The sequence below is a fragment of the Pan paniscus genome, chromosome 2 (assembly GCF_029289425.2).
Source record: "Pan paniscus chromosome 2, NHGRI_mPanPan1-v2.0_pri, whole genome shotgun sequence".
Classification (NCBI taxonomy): Eukaryota; Metazoa; Chordata; class Mammalia; order Primates; family Hominidae; genus Pan; species Pan paniscus.
In genome coordinates this window covers 132,238,130-132,247,249 of record NC_085926.1, presented here as the reverse complement: position 1 = coordinate 132,247,249, position 9,120 = coordinate 132,238,130, and the positions used below count along the sequence as shown (strand labels likewise).

Sequence of the window (9,120 nt, the reverse complement as noted above, 5' to 3'; positions counted from 1 at the left end):
GCTTTTCCCAATAAATCTCTTGCAAATGGAACCTCATCTTGGTCACTGATTCACTGATCTTTGGTGAACTCAAACTAACAAAACATACATATACACACATAGATTTTAAATCACTGTTTTACCTAAATAATATACACACTTCTCCTTATCTTGCTTTTATTATTCATAAATATCTAATTAAAATTAATCACTGGTTTACCTCTATTTCATTCTTTTTAATAGATGCATAACATCCCTAAATATGAATGCACCATAATTGATTCAGCCATTCACTTTAATTCCAACTTTTGGACACTATGAACAATAAATAAATAAATGAAGACTGTTTTGGATGTCCTCAGTGCTGGGCTATCCTGAAGCCTGATCCACTCTCTCGCTGGCACTGGCTGTGGCAGGCTGCCTGGGAACGCGGACCTGGGAAGCAGGGCTCGAGGGTTGCGGCAGGTGGGACGAGAGCTTCATCTCTGACTCACTGTGCTGCTCTGGGCACGGTGGTGAGGCCTCCTCCCTAGAAAAGTGGAGATAATGAGAGTGACTCAGCGGCAAGAACTCATATGGGCCAATTGGTGAGAAAGCCACAGGTCTCCTCATCAGCCTTCTGTGCACCTTTCCCCAGGAAGGGGCAAGAGCTGCCCCTCGGACTCCTCCTCGGCCACATCTCCCTAACAGAGCCCCAAAGTGAGGCTGTCAGATTCCAGAACCTAAGGATTTAAGTGCCTATCAAGGACCCAGTACAATAAATGGGGCAAGACCCATAGCAGGACAAGTGGTGGGGAGATTCCAGAGCACCTGGCATAAAGGAAAGATTCCAAAGTCTTCCAGCAGGAAGAAAACAGGTCATGTAGAACGAAATAGGAATCAGACTTGGGGGTGGGGGTGCTGCAGGTTTGATCAGAGGAGGCAGACAAACTCAGGAATTCAGTTTATAAAGTATTAAAGCTTTTCAAATGTGGTATGGGCGACTGAATATAGAAGTCTGAAATGTGAGGGGTTTTAGTGCAATTTTTCCCTCTTTTTTTTTTGTAGGACTCCCCTTCCCCATAACCTATGTATAGCCTAGTGTATATCCATTCATACTTTTCTCTATGCCTACATATACAAATGTATATGAACATATACACACACACAAACATAGCCATATGTATACACACGGTATGTGCATACATATATCCACATATATACATAAACATACATAGTACATATTCACATATATGATATACAGATATGTATATCTATACATAAACATACACACACATAGCCATGTGTGTGAATATGCTACAGCTTTGAGAACGTACCTCCCATTGTTCACTCACAGGAGCTTTTTCCAATAGATCTCTTGCAAGTGGAATTCCATCTTAGTCACCGATCCTTGCAGAACTCAGACTAACAAAACATACATATACACACATAGGTTTTAAATCATTGTTTTACCTAAATGATGTATACACTTTTCCTTATCTTGCTTTTCTTTTTCATAAATATCTAATAGAAATTAATCACTGGTTTATCTCTGCTTCTTTCTTTTTAATGGGTGCATAACATTCCTAAATATAAATGCCCCATAATTTATTCAGCTTCGCTTTATTTTTTATTTTCTTATTTTCATTTTTTTGAGATGGAGTTTTGCTCTTGTTATGCAGGCTAGAGTGCAGTGGCATGATCTCGGCTCACCGCAACCTCCACCTTCTGGGTTCAAGCAATTCTCCTGCCTCAGCCTCCCAAGTAGCTGGGATTACAGGCGTGCACCACCACACCCAGCTAATTTTGTACTTTTAGTAGGGATGGTGTTTCACCATGTTGGCCAGGGTGGTCTTGAACTCCTCACCTCAAGTGATCTGCCCACCTTGGCCTCCCAAACTGTTGGGATTACAGGCATGAGCCACTGCACCTGGTCAGCATTCACTTTAATTACAATTTTTGGACACTATGAACAATACTGTAATACACATTATCCTGTACAGATATTTGAGGACAGATGAAAAGGACTGAACTGGTGGTCAAATATACTTATAGATATATAATTTGTACAGGTTATAATATATAAAATTATTAATTTTATGTAATAATTATAATTAATTTTTTTTTGAGACGGAGTTTCACTCTTTTGCCCAGGCTGGAGTAAAGTGGCGTGATCTCAGCTCACTGCAACCTCCACCCCCAGGTTCAAGCAATTGCCCTGCCTCAGCCTCCCGAGTAGCTGGGATTACAGGTGCCTGCCACCATACCTGGCTAATTTTTTGTATTTTCTTTTTTTTTTTTTTTTTTTTTGAGACGGAGTCTCGCTCTGTCTCCCAGGCTGGAGTGCAGTGGCGCGATCTCAGCTCACTGCAAGCTCTGCCTCCTGGGTTCACGCCATTCTCCTGCCTCAGCCTCCGGAGTAGCTGGGACTACAGGTGCCCGCCACGACGCCCGGCTAACTTTTTGTATTTTTTGTAGAGACGGGGTTTCACCATGTTAGCCAGGATGGTCTCGATCTCCTGACCTCATGATCCCCCAACCTCAGCCTCCCAAAGTGCTGGGATTACAGGTGTGAGCCACTGTGCCTGGCCAAATTTTTTGTATTTTCAGTAGAGACGGGGTTTCGCCATGTTGGCCAGCCTGGTCTGGAGCCCCTAACCTCAGGTGATCCACCCACCTTGGCCTCCCAAAGTGCTAGGATGACAAGCGTGACCCACTGCACCCGGCCACATAATTGACTTTTTTAAAGGCTAGAGAAAGTCACATTTCAAGTAACGCTGTACGCGAATACCCCTTTCTCTGCAGGTCCACCAGCATTCCCAGTCTTTTTATTTTTTTCAAGCTGACCTAACCATTTCACTAACTGCTAGTGATTTTTCATATGTTTTTGGCTCTTTGAAACTGACATTCCATAAATTGCCAATATTTCTATTGAATCATTTATCTTTTTCTTGGCAATTTGTAAATGTTCTTTGTGCCCTTTGTCCTCTGATTTATAAGTATGGTTTCCAAATCTGTTCATCTATTCTTTGTGCTATCTTTTGCCACAAAAATTTAAGATTCTAATCTAGCCAAATATGTTTATCTTTTCTTTCATAGCTTCTGGGTTTCTGGTATTTGTTAAGGCGTCCCCCCACCCCAAGTCTTCATTGTCCAAGAAGGCTGCTAGAGCTCTAGTCATCACATCTGCATTACAGGCGGCAGGATGGAGAAAGGAACAAGAAAGGCACTTCACCTCCCTTTGAAGACATCTTTGCAGATATTCCCACACAATAATTCCACTTGCATGTCACTGGCCATAACTTAGTTATGTCTACATAGTAGCCATAGTTAGCTGCAATATTGTCACCACCGTCTTTGGGAAATACAACCTGCTATACCCACACTTAGAACCAAGAGCACTCTTGCTTCTCAGCATTCAGCAGACAAGCTGAGACCACACGCTACTGAGAGAGAGCTGAAGCCTGGGAACCCACCTCTTACCCTAGAACTTAAAGTATAATAAAAAATAATAATAATAAAAAAAAGAGAGAGAGAAAGGGCTTCTCTTCTGGCCCTCAGGCATCATGCTTAAGACACAAGGCCTACTAAGTCACAAACCGGGAGGATCGCAGCCCTGAGGCTTCTGTGAGCAAAATCCCAGAATGACTGCAGTCTCCAGAGGTGTCACCTTTACCTCAAGCTCCTCTCCCTCAAGCTCCTCTCCCTCCAGTGTTCTCCCCAGGGGATGGGCAAGAGTTTGTGGCTGGGTGGGGAATAGCTAAACCTGCTGGCATGCAGGGCTGATGGCTTCTGAACTATGGGAAATACCACTAGGCATTTCCAGGCAGATGGGGGCTTTAGGGAATTACTTATGATTCATGCCAGTCTGCAGGGTGTGTCTGTGCCAAAGAGAACAACATAACATTGGAAATACTTTCTAACCAGAATCACTCACTCCCTCACTCAGTCACTCACAAGCCCACTTGTCATTCATTGAGGACCCAGAGACGGGGCTAGGCACATCTATCCAGGCTTTCTTCCTACAGTTCTGTTCTCAGTTGAAAAACAACATCAGTGGAAGAGGTAGGCCATTGGAGAGCAGCTGGGCCATGAAGGGAAAGATAGAAAAAGTTCATAAGCTGGCACACAAGAGCCGCAGCCATCCTATGGGGCAATGTGGACCCTGAAGACTCGCCTGCCTTCAGAGGCTGGCGCCACCACATGCCTCAGCCTCACCGAGCCTCAGCTTTCTCATGGAGGAAGTGAGAGGGTAATCCCAGACCTGCCCCAGTCTCAACACTGAGAAGTGGGGTGATGTGGGGAGTCTCTCCAGACCAGCATACTCTGCTCCAATGCTCCTGTTGTATTAAAAAAAAATCTTTGAGGCCGGGCGCGGTGGCTCACGCCTGTAATCTCAGCACTTTGGGAGGCCGAGGCAGGTAGATCACCAGCTCAGGAGTTTGAGACCAGCCTGGTCAACATGGTGAAACCCCGTCTCCACTAAAAATACAAAAATTAGCTGGGTGTGGTGGCACGCGCCTGTAGTCCCAGTCACTCAAGAGGCTGAGGCAGGAGAATAACTTGAACTCGGGAGGCGGAGGTTGCAGTGAGTCAAGATCGTACTACTGCACTCCAGCCTGGGCGACAGAGCAAGACTTCATCTCAGAAAAAAAAACAAAAACAAACAAAAAAAAAAACTTTGAGAAAATTATACACATATTACATCTTTGTCATTAAAATATCCAGGAAACACAGATAGGCGAAAGGAAGGCAATAAAATAACTGTTAATTGTAGAGGAAAGAGCTGTTAACATCTGGACATAGGCTTTTTCAGCATTTCCAGTACCTAGATACATATTTTAAATGGCTTATACTTTATATATGGCTTGGTAATTTCCCTTTTTTCACTCAACAATATGCCATGAGTTTCTTTCTACGTCAATAAGCAAACTTCCTCGACATATTCTAATGTTTGCATGACATTCTGTCAATGTATTGTATGACTAATTTTTCCTTTCCCCCGGGTCTAAATATGATCTAGCACAGAACTGTTACTGATCCTGACTTTATTTAAAATTTTGATGTTTGGTTCACCATGGATTAATCTTTATTTTTAAAAAGTTGCATTAAAATATTACTTGTCTTGATTATGGGGTTTTGGGGTACCCCCTACTTCGCTTGCTTCACCCTCATTCCAGCCCTGTGTCATGTAGATACTCCATACTTTATGCCACTAAATGTTGGGATCCTTGAGTTGTTTCCAGTTTTCCAGTTTCTCTGTCTCTGTATTTCCAGAATCCAGTACAATGCCTGGTACCTGGTAAGCACTCAATAAATATTTGTTGTATGACTGAATGGATGGATGAATGAATGAATGAATGAATGAATTAATTGGTGAAGGAAGGAAACACTGCAATGATTATTCTTGTGCCTAAATTTTTGTACACATCCCCTGAAGGAAAAGGGAATGCGTGTCAAGAGAGGAGGAGGAAAGGCAGAGGCCTCAATGGAAGGACAGCACAGGACCAGGTGTCCACAGCACAGAGTCCAGGGGAGGCAGCAGTCTGAGTCATGTGTGTGTGGGCGTGAGGCAGGGCTCTAGTGGGCTGGAGTTGCCCTCTCAGTTTATGCACTATCCAAGCCCACCTGGAACCCCCTTTGGAAGTCCCCAAATGGAGCTATCACTACTGCGGCGTGGCTCCAGCCCAAAGAGCTGGAACCAAAACACGGCCATATCCCAGCTGTGTGACTAGCACATGCTCACACAGAGGCGGCACACACACCCAGCCCCAAGAGCCTCCCTCGCACAGGCTGACTCAGAAACTCACTTGGAGACCGGGCTGCAGGCCCGCTGGCCGGCTTACTTCTCTGGGGGTGCCGAGACTCTGTGCCCCCAGTGTAGAGCTGCCTCTCCATAGCAATAGCAACAGGGGGTTTTCTCAACCCTAACCAACGTGTGGAATTTTAAAATAACAAAGCCAGAATCCAAGAGAGGAAATTCTAAGAACATGAAATAAGTCAAAAAAGCAGAGGTGGGTGTTTATTTTCCATCGACTGCTTCGTCCTCTGCCTCCCTCCCTGACCCCAAAGGCTGGGGGAGGGGTCCGGATTCAGATGTCAGCACCACAAAGCTAAAGGAAACCCATCTTCCTGTGTTTGCCAAGGAACAATGCTGGAGAGTCCATTCCAAGGCCTGCACTTTTCCTCTGCACATAAGAATTTAGGTCCCAGTGCATTCCTGGGACAAAGAACTTCTGGATATAAACATTTCTGTTCCGTCACTCAGTGACATTTGTGACACACAGAGACTATGATCCCGTGTGGCCTCATGTGCTCAGATCCATACTGACCCAAGCCGAGTGAGGATCTAGTAGGAGATTTAGAGTCCTGGCCCCACCTTTCAGCTAATCAGCTGAAGGGTCTGATCTCCTCTACCACCCCAGTGACAACCTCCCAGCTCTGCTTTCTGTCCCTGCCCTCCGAGCTCCCATTAGTCCTTTTCTGGATACTGCCCAAGTTCAGCCTTCCTGGCCCTGACCCTCTTTGCTTCATTCATCCTGTTCTCAGCCCATGGGCCAATCTCCCACGCTGCACCTGCAAGCAAGGTCCTTCTCTGCTCCAATTCCTCCTTGCCCACAGCATCGGATGCCCTGGATGTATTCCAGGATCTTTATGATGCCCTCTTCCATGCCAGTCTCATGTCCTGCATGCTACCACCCCCAAATCAGGGAGGGACAAAAATCAGGAAGTTCCATGACCAGACCCACATGGTCTTCCCCTTGGGAAGGCCCCTCCGCAGGGATGAAGAGCTGGACAGCTGCCTTTTCGGAACCAGAAATCAGTACTACGAAGGGGAAGAGGAGTCAGTCAATCAGGCAAGGTGCTGAGAGACCAGCCAATGTCCACAGAGCGCCTACTAGGTGCTAGGCCCCACTCCAGATGCTTATGGGCATTATCTATCAGTCCCCACAATACTCCCACAGCAGCGTGCTGAGTCCTGATTCTCTTCTCACTCTTCACGGGCCACTGCTGTGCCTCTCGCAGAAGAGGGGCTCCATAGACCCACCAACATCATGAGAGGACTGAGATGGACACCCTGACCCTTACTGTGACTCAGCTGGGCCTTTGGCAGGCATGGGGAGAGGCCAGGAGCAGACTTATGCTCTGTTTGGGGGCCAATCGCACCACAGGCTCTTCCTCTGCACATAAGGTTCCCTCTGTCTAAAATACTCTTCTCCCATCTTTTGGGCTGACTCCTACTGATCTTCCGTGTCACTCTGCAGCTTCTCCCAGGAAGCCCTCCTGGATCTCCACCCCCAATCTGTGTTATTCCTTGGTGTTCCCCCACACCCTGGGCTTCCCCCAACTCTCCCTCGGTGTTTCAGAGACTGTCTTGAGGATCAGAATGTCAGCCCCTCAAGGACAGGATGACTTCACCTCTGTGCCCCCAGAATTAATCTCAGGAACTGGCACGGAGCAGAGGCTCAGCAAATATTTATTGAATGAGTTAAATGCTGTTAGGTATTCAGTCACTCCCTGGCCGATCAGAAAGCACCTAATCCTAAACTAGATTGTCCGCTTTCCCTCTTCTCTCCCCAGGTCTTGCCCTTCACAATGTGCCCCCTAAATGGGCACATTTTGGGATCTGAACCCTGTGCCCCTTGAGGCCGATGATGGAGAGGGGCAGGTCCTGTCTCCTCTTTGAGCTACTGGCCTGGCTTTCTCAGTGCCTCAGCGGACCACTGCGGGCTTCCCTCCTTTCCTCCAGCGCGACTGCTCTCGCCGCACCCCTGTCCGGTGCCTCCTGCGAGTCCCTCCTGGTCGCGGCCCTCGGGGCCCTGTCCTCCACCCGGACAGACGGACGTACCGGGGGCTTGGGGAGAGGGTGGCACAGAGCGGGCCGGCGTTCTCCAAGGGGAGGAGAACAAACTTGTGCGCTCAGAGCGCGCAGTGAACACCCTGTTCACATTCCTGCGCCGGCCGGAATGCCGGCCCGGGACCAGCCAAAGGCCGCATTCCTAGCGCCGCGGCCAGCTCGCAGCCCCGGCTCCTGCCCCGCCCCTGCCCGCCCCTGCCCGCCCCTACCCGCCCCCAAACCCGGCCCCGAACCCGAGCCCGTGCGGGCGCCCCCCGGCGGCTGCCCTACTCCGCGCCCAGCCCGCCTTTTGGGTCTGAGCGTCCCCTCTCCCTCTTGCCCGGGAAGCGTCCGGCTTCCCCACACTGCTGCTTCCATTTCTGCAGCCCCACCCCTCCATCGCTTTTAGTTTTGTTATTTGCTCCCAATGAAAACAGGTAAAAACCTTCCACGGCCCCTCAGAACCTTGGTGACAAACACCCCCGCCCCCGGGCGGCTTCATCTCCCGGGTTCCCCGCACCCTGCCTGGGCGCGGCCCTGGCCCTCTCTAACGCCCGCACCCCCTGGAGCTCCCGCCGGGGCTCCCGGCGCCTAGGGTCGGCTCCCACGCAGGCGCCTCGGGCCGGAAGCCCAGCTGCAGCCTGGGCCCTGCCCGCCTTGCCCAGAGGCTCTGCTGAGGGCTCAGGGAAGGAAACGCAGTCCGCCCCTGTCCCTGCGGCTCTGGGTTGGAAACTGTGAGAAAATGGGTCAAAGTGGGTCTGTAGGAGTGTCCACCCGCCCCGCCGGATAAAGCGCCGCTCCCCCGTAGTGAGGATCACGCTCTTGGGGAGAGTTGAGGCCCCAAGAAAGTCCATAACCACTGGGCTGAGGGTTTCCACGACGGTATAGAAACCACTCGGATCACACACATCAGCTGACACACACAGCTGCGCTCACGTGGAAACACCACGGAATCAAGTGAGCAAATGGACTTTTCCCTAAAGCCAGACCACAGGCCTGCGGAAGTCCCTGCCTTCACGCAGGGACTCGAGGCGGGAGTGTGCGATGTCCGCTTGCCCCTACAGGGGGCCTTGCCCAGATTCCTTGCCAGTGTGTGCTACCCAGGGCGGGCAAAGCATGGGCTTTCACCCATTTTCCCAGCTTGTTGACAGGGAGCTTTCTCAGTGGGAAAGGTGCCACGGCCTAACATCATTTGCGTGGGGAAATTTGCATGTTTATCAGCCCACAGACCTGTGAAGGACTCACCCTCTGGATGAAGTGACACCTGGGAACCCAGTAATGCAGCAAGGCATGCCTGGAACTTGCATTGCTCACCATCCGGAGCG

The 9,120-nt window shown here is 49.2% G+C and overlaps 1 long non-coding RNA gene across 1 annotated transcript; it reads right to left on the bottom strand.

The window, feature by feature from the left end:
• Window positions 1-256: 256 nt before the first annotated feature.
• On the bottom strand, window positions 257-7,982 carry LOC134730048 (uncharacterized). Its single transcript, XR_010111655.1, has 3 exons — window positions 7,808-7,982; window positions 1,296-1,383; window positions 257-508 (listed from the first exon to the last, which is right to left on the bottom strand). It is a non-coding gene; the product is annotated as an uncharacterized LOC134730048 (long non-coding RNA).
• Between the last annotated feature and the right edge of the window lie 1,138 nt (window positions 7,983-9,120).